Genomic DNA, 10,636 nt, shown 5'->3' with positions numbered 1-10,636 from the left:
AAAATGTGGAAAATGTGGGGCAGAGGTTCATCGTTGGCATGTGTGTGTGCAAAGTTTGGCATCGACCGGGTTAGCGGTGCCGGAGATTAGCTGTTCACAGACGGACGGAAGGACGGACACACACACGGACGGAGTGCAAAACATACTCTCTCCCCAGGCCTTCGGCCTGGTGGAGACAAACATAGTCAAATCAAATGTGCATAGCTATAAATCATCAGGAAGAAATCGAAAAAAAATAAAATTAAATTACAGCACAGTATTTTAAAAACACAGGCCGGACACGAGGGTAAGAAGTTCAGTCACACGAGAGAGACTCGGAGTAGAACCGCTGCTCCTTCGCCTGGAAAGGAGCCAGCTTAGGTGGTTCGGGCATCTGGTTAGGATGCCTCTCGGGCGTCTGGTCCTCGACGCACGTCCCACTGGGAGGAGATCCCGGGGCAGACCAAGGCGCAGTTGGAGGAAACACATCGACTCACTGGCCTTGGAACGTCTCGGAATCCCCCAGGAGGAAGTCACTAAAGTTGCTCTGGAGAGGGAAGTCTGGAGCACTCTGGTGGCGCTGTTGCCCCCACGACCCGACTACGGATAAACGGTTGAAGATGGATGGCTGGATGGATGGAGGCCGGACACGGTGTACATAATAATGGTTTCAATAACACTAGGGTGAAACGTAGTGCAGAGAGAAAAGATGGGTTTTAGCCTAGATTAAAAAAAGCTCACAAGATGTCGCATCACAGCGCGTTTTGAGCTTGTAGATCTGCTATTTGCAAAAGATCTTGAAAGAAAATGTGAGATATTTGGCATATATAATATGTTTTATAATTTAACAACACAAATATTATCTTTTCACATGCAGGACAGCAGACAAATACATTGGGGGTCCTTGACATGAACATAGGCCAATTTGAGAAACACTGGTTTAAACAGCATTAGGAAACGTGCCCAAATGAGCAACTACACTAACTAACAAAACAAGCCCCCAAAAAACACAAATATTTACAAGTGACTTTACAGAAAAACAAGTCGCTAATAATAAGCAGACATAAACACTGGCGTCAACGTGAGTATAATAATGTACCACTGAAGTGAGTCTCAGATGAGCATTGCATGAGTTTGTAGTGCCATCTAGTGGATAAAACCTGTAATAGTTTTCTCTAGATAGATGACTGTTGAAAAGTAGCCCCTTCTATGCCCAGCTCGATGATTTGATTGGCTGAGAAAAGTACATATCGAGGATAAAAAGTGAAGACGCCAAAAGTGATTGGCCGGAATTACATTTGTGATGATTTGATTGGCTGAGCACGGAATGTGATGTATGATGTGATGATAAGAGCGTCCCTCACTTCACACAAGTGTGATTTTTTTCTTTTAAAGCTTTGCCACTGCTTCAGTGGTATGCATAAACACACCATTGAACTTTAGGCCTGCCTAGGCTACTGAAACTATTTCGTTTTAATCTAGTCTTAGCCAAATAAAAATGAATAGCCTACTGGCATAAAATAAACTGAAACACAATTGCCCAGACACTTCTTCAACAAAGATGGCGAAAGCAAACATTTTTATCCCTAACCTGTAAAACAATCGCCCCGACCATTGACTCCCAAAAGTAAGCCTGGCCGAGCCATGAGGCCCATAGGGGCAGGAGCCGATCTCCTGTTTCTGTAGTGTGAGGCAGCTTGATGTACAAGTACACCCCCTGGACATGACGCAAGTATGTCACAGGGACTTACCCCCAATCCAACCCTTGATGCTGAGTGCCAAGCAGGGAGGCACTGGGTCCCATTTGTCAGAGTGTAACCACAAGGCCACTGAGCTGGTCATTGACTCCCAGGCTCAGTCAAAAAGATAGTCGCCATGTCTAACAGCACGCGTCCGTGTTGTTTCTCCGTGAAAACGAAGGAAGACAGCGATGTGTCTTTAGGCCACTGACCGTGTTTTTTCCGTGCTCACCGCAATCGCTCCAACGCATCACGGAAAGGAGAAACTGCAAAAGCTGTCCCCGCTGTGATTATGGCCAGTAGTCGCAGACCCACAAATTTAAAATCTGGGTTGAAAAGGCAGAGGTCAGTGACCTATCACGGCTACAAAGCACAGGCACTTCGGCATATAATTCACATATTGTATGTCAATCAGTGTGCAATCATTGTATAGATAGATGTAATAATCACATTGAGACATACACATTAAAATAAATTTGTTTCGGCATATAAACAGTGGAAACAAGTGGGAGGTTTCAACCACTGTATGTAGGACTGATGTAGCGTAGATTGGATACCACATCAAATGATAGCAGTGGTGGAAAGTACATTTACTACTGTGCTTAAAGGCTACTGTACTTAAAGGACCACTTTTAAACGTATCTTCATATAGTTGGTCCTCACTACTAATGTTCATGATAAAATACCAAAAAAAAATCTACTCGGTCTGTGTCTCATCGGAGGGCTGAGGGTAGTTCAGAAATCCGGCCACCAGTGACATCAACGTTTTTAAACAAGATTTTTTTTTTTAGTTTTTATGTAATATATATTTAGGTTTGTATTATCGTGAGAACGATGGGTTTCATTATCGCATTTGCAACCTTTCAGGAATAGAAAGCCTGCCGTTTCTATTAGCTAGAGGATTCCTCATGTATGATGATTATATGAAGTTAGGTTGAAAAGTGGTGAAGTACAATTGTACAGTACTTTACTTGAGTATTTCCAATTTCCAGTACTTTTACTTCTACTCCACTACATCTTGGACTCAAATATTGCACTTATACTCCATTTATTTGAAAACCTAATTACTAGTTCCTTTGTAGCTGTTTGACCTGAGATCAGATTCTAAAAATGTCTTCTACATCCTGACAGCTTTCTGAAAAAGCTGTTTCTATGTCAGTCGTTCTTTGATTTTTCAAAAATAGCAGACCTACAAGCTCGTAGCACGCCACTCGGTGGCGCGCTATGAGCTTGTAGATCTGCTATTTTTCAATAGCTAAAGCATAACATAATGCTAACAGCAAAAGGGGTTCCCACCCAGAATGGGTTAATATCATACATGAGGCATTTATAATGTCATGCAGTAACATTTTATTAAGCTGACATTACAAACATAAACCAATTCAACAGAAACGTGTTTGGTCGTATGTGGTGATGAGATTCCATGGCGTTGTGGCTACTGGGCATTTTCCACAGCGGTGCCAGTGTAGCAGTGGTTCCCAAAGTGGGGTCTGGGGACCCCCAGGGGGTCCTTGACATGAAACCGTTTGGGAACCACGGCGGTATAGTATACGATGGTAAACAGGATTCTACCAGAGACATTCAAATGTATGTGGCCCACAACAGTGGTTCCCAAAGTGGGGTCTGGGGACCCCCAGGGGGTCCTTGACATGAAACCGTTTGGGAACCGCACTGCAGTATAGTATAGGATGGTAAACAGGATTCTACCAGAGACATTCAAATGTATATGTGGCCCACAACAGTGGTTTCCAAAGTGTGGTCCGAGGGCATCTTTGAGGGAGTTCCAGTTTGGAACCAAATGGACCAGTGGTTCCCAAAGTGGGGTCTGGGGAACCCCCAGGGGTCCTTGAGGGAATTCCAGGGGGTCCCCAGCTAAATTATAGTTTGTAACCAAATGGACCCTTATGGGTCTGTAACTCTGAGAGTGTACACTATCAGAGTTAAATTAACATTGATCTTACAATACAAATTGGGGGTCCCAGAGAGAGAAATGCCATTAAATGGGGGACCATAGCCTTATTCAGGTCAATCCGCGGAGGCCCTTGTAATGAAAATGGTTGAAAATCACTGCTAGAGCCGTACAGATCTTCTCTTATTGGGGGTCCTTTCTATGTTTTCAAATGGGGGTCCACAGGCTAATGAGTATCATTTTGGGGGTCCTTGACATGAAAAGGGTTGGGAACCACTGCAGTAGCCTATAGGATGGTAAATGGGATTCTACCAGAGACATTCAAATGTATGTAGCCTACAATAGTAGGCTATAATAGTCCTACTTGTGATAAATAACATCAAATCAAACTGGTAAAATGTGCACTACTGACTTTTTTGCACTTTTAAAACTCAATATATATTCTTCTGAGCACAGTATCTCTCACAAACCTGTTGACATTTTCTCCTCAATCATTAAAAAAAGGTTAATTAGGCAAGTGTCTAGTGTCAGCAGCCATGTGCAAATTAACTTTTTAATTAAATTGCAATAGATTAATAATAACCTTTTCACAAAAGTGGGATGAAAATATACAGCAAAAATATATCTTGGTCATACTATCTTTAAATTAATTAGGCTACGTATATTATCAGTTAAATAATATGGACATTACTTCAGAACTTGGTTAAATGATGTAGCATTGTAGCCTATGCAGGTTTTTTAGGGGGCGCTCGCCCCTCCTATGCCCAGCTTTGAGTGTTTGCAATCACAAACATTGAATGCCTTTGACAATGAATGGCCAGTTTTGAGTGTTTGTGGTAAACACAAACATTGTGTAAACACAAACATTTAAGACAAAAGTGAGGACGCAAATTGTGATTGGCCGGAATGAGATAATGTTATGATGTATAAGAGCGCCCCTCACTGTGATTTCTTTTCATATCCATAATGTGAGGTTTTATAACTGGCTGTATGAAAATTTAAGGTCATGGGAGATTAAAGTTGATTGGAATGCCTCATTATTCCACTATGGTCTACTACTGACTCTACACAACACAACTATGGTGATTCGTCGTAAGGCACGATAAATATAGGCAAACTGGACTCATCCCCGGTGATGCAGATATAGGACCTGATGCGAGTCATATGGTTCTAAATTGAGTTATATAGCCTACGTCACTAAATAAAAAACAAACAGAATTAAGGGACACCTGAGAAGAAGACAAGAAGTACATGTCAATAGCACTCAGGTTGGTGGTTCGGTAATCTCTCAAGACAAATTCAGAGCTGTTTTCTTTGCCTTTGGGTTGCCAGATCAAGGACAAGCAGAACTAAACCTAACCTTAAACCTAATCCTATAAGTCTAACCAGGCTAAACCTAACACCCTATACCCCAGCTGTGTCCAAAGTGCGGCCCGCGGGGCAAATATTAATCTTATACTGCCCGCAGCTTCATACCTGCATAGTATTATGGCATGGATGTTTCTCTGTTGCAACGGGACAAACCTTCAATTATGCAACTAATCCACTCCACACATATAATATTCATTCTAGGGATGTCCCGATCACGTTTTCTTTTGCTCCCGATCCAATCACTTGCAAATGACATGATCAGCCCTGATTTCCGATCACGTGATCAGATCGGGACAACCCTAGGCCTAGTGTATATCCATGGGTGACTCCAGGCCATAAGCAGTATACAGTATATAGGCTTTAAGTGGTTAAACATTACCCAACGAGCAATCATCAACACTCAGTTCATGAACTTGTTCTCAAACTCATCTATCCTCTGTTTGGTGTTGCCTCTCCGGATCCTTCTGTACGACACGGTTTTGAACTTTGACGCCGCTTCCTCTCCTTGGCTTCCGTCCGTCTTGTCGTCGCCCGCTGCTGCGGTGGTCTCGCCGTTCAGCTCGTGAGAGCCTGATGGTGGCGGGGCCTCTTCTTGCGGCCTCTCTTCCGCCGCGGCGGTGCTTCCGCGGCGGGGCCGGGGTTCTGGCGCTCTGGCTGGTGGCTCCTCCCCGCCGGTTGAATTCTGCGTTGGGGGGGGCATGGGGGCAACCCCCGTGCCACTTTGACCGGTGGCGGCGTCCATCGGTGTCACTTTCTCAGCCGGCGGTGTTGAAGTACTGTCTGATAACACTGGGGGGAAAACAAACAAAGAGAAACCATTTGTTCTTTTCAAGTGCAAGACCACTTTGGTAGAGATTTGGCTTGTGTCACCTTGCCATGATGTAACTCCAAATGTGGACAAGAAATCAAAACATAATTGCTCCATTGATTAGAAATTGATAATTCAAAATATGCTCCTCATTGACTTACATTGTACGCTGAAACAGCTCTCAAAGTCACTCTTTTACTATGTAAACAAACACAAACAACGTTGATTCCGATAATATAGAACATCACCAAACCCAGTAGGCCTACTGTTTGTTTTTTCAATAAACATTTTAACTTCCTGATTCCTGTTGATTTTACTATTTGAAGATCTGGATCCGGATCCACTGATCCAGTCCATGCTTTCTTCTTAATAAAAATGGCAAAATCAACAGGAAGTTACCATTTGGTAATGAGTCTATATTGTCTGAATCATATTTGTTTGTTTACGTACTAAAAGAGTGACTTTGAGAGCTGTTTCAGCGTACAATGTAAGTCAATGAGGAGCATATTTTTAGCACAATTACTTTTTGATTTCTTGTCCACATTTGGAGTTACATCATGGCAATTAGGTAACTACACAACCCAAACCTCTACCAAAGTGGCCTTGCACTTTAATGAGGAATGTGTTTTGCAACTTGCACGATAATCCCAACAGGCTACTTATTCTGCGTAGCGGTTGACTGAGCATTGACTGTGGAATTTTAATTGGTTTTTAATGAGTGAGTGAATTATCTCACATGCCTGATTTCACAACATGTTCCTATTATGTAGCATTCATAAGTTACATAACGTATATTTACATATAGCCAGAGCACTTCTGATGAATGTTAACCGTCTAAAATCTAATAAAACAAACATATTTCTCAGCTTCAATTCATAGTTAACGTTACACAATCAACAAACACAAATACATAAATGACATATTATTCTTCCCTGTAAATCTCAATAATACCTTCTTTTTGGGGGACAGTTTTTTCGGGTGGAATATCTTGGGCCTTGTCTTCAAGAGATGGTGTAGTTTTACCTGGTGGCAGGGGTGGAAACTAAGTACATGTACTCAAGTATACTGTATAAAGTATAAACATTTTGAGGTACTTTTACTGGTATCCGGAGAACTTGCCAGTTTACCAACTCGCCGCGATTTAGTGCATTTTAGTTTTACTTCACCTTCATTTAAATTGCATTGAATTGAGAGAGAGAGAGAGAGAGAGAGAGAGAGAGAGAGAGAGAGAGAGAGAGAGAGAGAGAGAGAGAGAGAGAGAGAGAGAGAGAGAGAGAGAGAGAGAGAGAGAGAGAGAGAGAGAGAGAGAGAGAGACAGACAGACAGAGGATAGTTGTTTAGAGTTAACACTAGAGAAAGTAGGAATGTTGAAAGTTTAAACACCAAAGTACCGAAACAATGTAATTTATTAGTAAACATATCCTGACTGAAATGGTACTTATCATAGGTATTCACATAGGCCAACTCACCTTTTTATCATCATCTAGCTGACCATTTAATTGCACAAAATAATTTGATCACTTTGGAAATGAACTATAACATCTGTGAGTTTGACATACTATACAGATGAAGACAGCATGTTAGCATAACGATGAAGACATTGATGAAGAATTTTCGCCAAACTGGCGAGTTCTCCGGTATTCCTTTTACTTTACTGGAGTATTTTCCAATTTCCAATAGCCTTCATACTTTATACTTCTACACCACTAGATCTGCGATCCTAATATTGTACTTTTACACCACACTACATTTATTTGAAAACTTCAGTTACTATAGATTTTCATTATTATTACAAAACAACACATTACCTACTTCATTTTGGCCATTTGAAAACAGCAGATCTACAAGCTATAAGGTAGGTACTTCTCAGGCACATTTTGAAACCAAAACGGGGGAAAAAACAATGAAGTACTTTTTTCAGCACTGCCTGGTGGTTCAGCTGGCTGTTGGTTTTCGGTGACACCTCCTTGCTGTTCTGCAGGAGGCGATGTCGGGACACCGTCGTCGACCTTGCTGCTTGGGGTCGCGGATGATGATGGTGGCGTGTCCGGTTCGGTCCCCGATCCACCCGTCGCCTCGGCTAGCGGAGCTGACGGTACTACTGCCGCCGCCTGGGCATCGGATTCGCTCGGATCAGAACGAGCGGCGACCGACGGAGATGTTGTCTCGCTGTGCCCGGTGGCCTGAGTGCCGTCATTGCCGTGTGTCGGTGCCGGCGTGGCAGGCTCCTCCGAACCTCCGCCGGACAAAGAAGTGTCCCCTCTCTCATTGTCATTGCTCGGTGATGCGGGGGAAACCTCCTCCCCGCCGCTGTGAATTTTGCCAGCATCCCCAACGTTTTGGGGACCCGTGGTGACCTCGCTCCCCTGTCCCGTGTTACTGGCTTCACTGCTGGCTCCGGCGACGCTTGAATGATCAGCAGACACTTCGGGGGCCTCTGTGTCACTGTTGTGCTGCTCCATAGCAGGCTTCACCTCCTCCCCTGCCGTCTTCCCTCGCTCCCTCTCTCCCTCCTTGCCCTCTCCCCGCTCCTTCGTCCCTTCTCCTGTGTGCAAGATCTCACCGATCTCTTTGATAGACTTCGATACGTCTGGCTCCCTCTCTCCTGCTTTGCAGTCTTTTTCCACTTTGTCTTCCTCTGCCTCCGCTCCTCCTTCCCTCCCCACCACGACTGCTTCCTTTTTCTCCACTTGTTTTTCCTTGCTCTCCGTCTTCTCTGCCCCAGGGGGAGAGGTCTCTGGGCAACAGGAAGAGATATCTGGGCAACAAGAGATCTCTCCCCCTGGAGAAGAGATATCTGCGCAACAGGAAGAGATCTTTGGGCAACAAGAGATCTCACCCCCAGGGGAGAGATCTTCTACTTCCACCTCTTGCTCTACTTCTCCTTCATCTTCCTTCTCTTTAACTCCCAGATCGTCGTCGTCGTCCTCAGACCCTCTTCCGTTTGTCACTTCAACCTGTTTTTCCCGCTCTGTTCCTCCGTCGTCCTCCTCCTCTACCCCTCCTTCCTCTCTCCTGACCTCGACCCCGCTCCCAGATTCCCTCTCGTTCCCTGCATGCCTTCCCTCTCCTTCCCCTCTCTCCATCTGTATCTCTCTCTTTCCCACATTCCCTGGCCCTCTATCTTCTTCTGCTCCTACTTCTTCTTCACGCTCAGCTTGGTCTTCTCGTGTCCTCCCTGCCTCTGACTTGCTCTCATTCACCATCTCTCCTTCTTTGCCCTCTGGCCCCATGACCTCCTCTGAGTGTCCACTCCCCCTCTCCGCTTCCTTATTCCAACTCTCACTCACTCCCCGACACGCAGCCTCGTCTTCTCCCTTCTTCCCGCTTTCTCCCCCTTCCTCCTCTACGTCCTCCATTGACATCTCCTCCTGTCCTCCGTTCTCTGCTCCGTCCACCTCTTCCTCCTCTCGTATTGCCATTTTGCCTCCATGCACCTTCTCGCCTCCGCCTTTCTCCACACATTCCTCCCTCTCTCCCTCTGTCTCCGCGTTTTTGATCCGCCCTTCCTCTCCCTCCGTCCGTGCCTCTTTGCTCTGCGTCTCTGAGTTTTCGTACACAACGTGCCCCCGCCGCTGCCCCTCTACCCTCGCCTCTGGATTCTTTTGCTCCAGGTTCTTCGGAGCATCGTCCATGTTCTCTTTCTCCAACACCTTGTCCTCTCCGGTGTTCTCTGCTGCCAGACCACCTGTCTCAGTTTTCTCGGAGACAGAGTCTGGCGCGCAGTCGGGCGTGGACTCCGGTGCGGAGGAGGAGATCTCTTCGTCGTCAGAAGAACCAGAGACGTCCTCGTCAGAGGAGCCCAAAGTGTCTCCGAAGAGGCCGACCGCTTGGATCACTCGCGCTACGATGGAGTTCTCCTCCAGGTTCAGGCCGCCGAACATGCCTCTGGTGCTCCACCACGAAGACATGGTTCTCCCCGAGCCCGGACACAATGCAAATGTTTCATAAAAGCTCCGTCCGCGACTCCTGCTTATGGCTGGATAATTACGGCGTGCACAAGAAGTGAAGTGTTGAGCTGATCCTCAATTGTTCAACCAGAATCTCCTTTGCAAGAGGTTCACGTTATTCGCTGGGAGGCGTTTGAACTGCACGTGACCTCCGCCCTGGTTGAAACTAAGCACTGGTCAGTGTGGTGACATACTGTACGCCCACCGGACAAACTCTGGTTCACTGTGACTGTACTAGACGTTGGTTGGTTGTTGGTGGTCATGGTATGTGGTATCGTACATGACATGCCATGTTGCAATCCATGGTCCGGTGACTGCATAGGCCACGTTTTCAGCCTCATGCCCTGTGTGTGTGTGTGACAGTCTGTGTCTGCGAGAGAGAAAGCTTGTGTTTATATACTTTAATCTGTCAAGTGTAATCTCTGAGACCTGTGTGTGTGTGTGTGTGTCCGTTCGTCCGCCTGTGTGTGTGACTGTCTGCGAGAGAGAGAGAAAACTTGTGTTTATATACTTTAATCTGTCAAGTGTAATCTCTGAGACCTGTGTGTGTGTCCGTTCGTCCGCCTGTGTGTGTGTGTGCGCGTGCATGCACGTCTGTCTGGGAATGGCAAAAACCTAAAATTCGGGAAGACCATTCAAACTAAAGTAAATGTCAGAACAAAACAAGATCTCTGTCAATTATTCTAATCACAGAGTCATGGCTTGTATTAACCAAGAAAGTAGATTAACATTCTCCACTTGTTTATCCGTCTTTGCAATGTAAAGCTTCACAATAAGCTGCTACTGAGACTCACTGGCATTTCCTTCATGTCATAGTTCAGCAAAATAATTATAGAGTTATTATATCACTGCAGTGTTGATTTCATAGACTAAAACTATG

The sequence above is a fragment of the Electrona antarctica genome, assembly GCF_951216825.1.
Source record: "Electrona antarctica genome assembly, chromosome: 24".
In the NCBI taxonomy this organism is placed as follows: Eukaryota; Metazoa; Chordata; class Actinopteri; order Myctophiformes; family Myctophidae; genus Electrona; species Electrona antarctica.
Note: the sequence above shows the minus strand (reverse complement) of the source record.